Here is a 2,438-nt window from a genome sequence, read left to right as displayed (position 1 = left end):
TTCTTTCTTTCTTTCTTTCTTTCTTTCTTTCTTTCTTTCTTTCTTTCTTTCTTTCTTTCTTTCTTCCTTTCTTCCTTTCTTGTATTTAGTCTAAATGTCTGTCCTGCTGCCCGTGTTTTGGGGTAAATAAAGGGCTTTTGCGCTTATTTATGTAACACACATAAAGATGAGACACTCTTCAAAATAAACGCAGATAAGATCATCTGATTTTTTTTCTCTACCTCGGTCTATAAACCTGCTATCGTTGGCTAATGTCATGCATTATGTAGAGCCTGGATGTGAAACTTTATTTCTGAAAAACAGATTTTGCTGCCATGTTTTGCCACATGCATTTTTTGCAAAATGAGTCAAAGGATGAAGGTTTAAAGTTTAGACATAACCAAAGAAAAAGGCTTTTGTCTTTTATAAATGGTGTTGATTCAAAGTAATTAGTATTTTTGGGATGTCTAGAACTACCTGTTATCTGTTTTTTTTTTGTTTTTTTTTGCTGAAAAAAAACTTTGTCTTCCTAAACTAAGTTGTTGGTGTTGCAGTTTGCAGCACTTTTGCCCTGCAGCAGGAAGAACCTGGGTTCAAATCCTGGCCTAGGGTCTTTTTGCATGCAGTTTGCATGTTTGCCTGTCACTCTGGTTTCCTCCCCATGTCTCCCACAAAAAAAAAATGCCCTGAGGTGTGTGCAGAGGTCGGTAGATGCCTTAATTTAGTAACGTTTTTACAGAAATTTCCTTTTACTGTTTATCTGCACTGTACTTTCTACTTTTAATTAAAATTGTCATAAAGTATCGCTCCTTTCACCTGAGAAAATTCATTAAATTCTGAAAACAGTTTAACCTAGAAGGCTGCAGACAGGCAGACAGTTTAAGGCTCTTTAAAATGAATTTTCTCTTTTGTACAAAATCTTTTTTATGTTTCTCTTTCCTGCTGAGACGTCTTTAACCTGGAGGTGATACACAGTAAAAAGTATATATTGTCAGTGGAGGTAGTTTACGCTGTTTCATCATGCATACTTTAAAAAAAAAAGGGTTTCTGTCAAAAAATGATTTTGTTTTTTTATTTTACTTTTTTTACTTTGGATTCATTGTTTTGTTTTAGTCTTTAAACCGAAAGGAATTTGCACCTGACTTTATATTATGGGCGAATTTACAGCAACAAAACGATTATTGAAAATGGACCTTAGAAAAATGTAAAAGAATAACATAATAGTAAAGAGTCCAAATATAAACAAAATACAGTATTGGATATTTGAAAATAGCAACAACATCAGAGATGTGCAAAATTACAGCAGCAGGTTATTTAACTGACAAAGGTTTCTATCATTACTTTGCTTTTATTAGTTCCTGCTCCCGGTGGTTGGAACCTTCATTCCACTCTGGATTCTCATGAGTCTTTGTTCACTTTACAATAAAAAAAATAAAAAAATAAAAAATAAAAAGAAACTGTTTTGAAAAGTTCACTATTCATTCTTTTCCTGCTCTGTGGGTCACCTCTCACGGTTGCTAAGCAACAGAGCTTTCGGCGTTGAAAGCCAGGGAAGGCTGGACCTGTTTGAATCCACAGCCAAAACTCTTCCGGTCTCCTTATTTTCAAGGACTTTAAAGGATCCAGTCCAGGTAGAGCGGATCCTTGGAGGATGCAGCCTTAAATCCGAACAGAGTCGATGCAATCAGCTGGTTTTCCTTAGATAGAAAACTTTCAATCAATCAAACTGGATGATCTGGTGAACTGGAAAGTGCCTTGAGATGACATGATGTGAATTGGTGCTATAGAAATAAACTGAATTGAATTAAAACATAGCTTTTAACTCATATTCAGTCGTTTATTTTTATTTCCTGAAGATTTTATGGGGTTTAATGCAGCCGTTGTTGGCATTTACTTAATCATATTTAGTTACTTTCACACAATAGTTTTATGTCCTACCCTGCTAACATGAAACAATTGGGATAAAGTAACTAAATATGATTAAGTAAATGCCAAAAATGGTTGCATTATAATCTCAGTGATGTGTGTGAAAGAGAAACACTTTATGGGGTATTAATTTTAATTTCTCCTTAGATTAAACCCAATAAAATCTGATGTACGTCTAAGAAAGATGAAACAGCAAATATGTAAAGCTGAGTTTAAAGCTTTGTTTTAATGGTAGATAAAAGTGAATCCCATTTTTCTTCCATACCCTGCTAACATGAAACAATGTGTTAAAGCAGCGGTCTTCAAGGTTTTCCAGGCCAAGGACCCCCAAACTGATGGCCAGATCGAGCGAGGACCCCCTATTTATATATATTGCATGAAACTTTGTAATATTATATCAAACTGGTCCTATAGTCACTCTATTTCATATAGTGTCATGTAACGATAGTAATTTCCCCCTGGGATTATTAAAGTCTGATTCTGATTCCTGGTTGATGGGACAGGTGTTGTGAATGAAACGGTGCCCAGCTTGA

The sequence above is a fragment of the Cyprinodon variegatus genome, unplaced genomic scaffold (assembly GCF_000732505.1).
Source record: "Cyprinodon variegatus isolate N-32 unplaced genomic scaffold, C_variegatus-1.0 Scaffold148, whole genome shotgun sequence".
NCBI classification, from domain to species: domain Eukaryota; kingdom Metazoa; phylum Chordata; class Actinopteri; order Cyprinodontiformes; family Cyprinodontidae; genus Cyprinodon; species Cyprinodon variegatus.
This window is presented reverse-complemented; position numbering follows the sequence as displayed.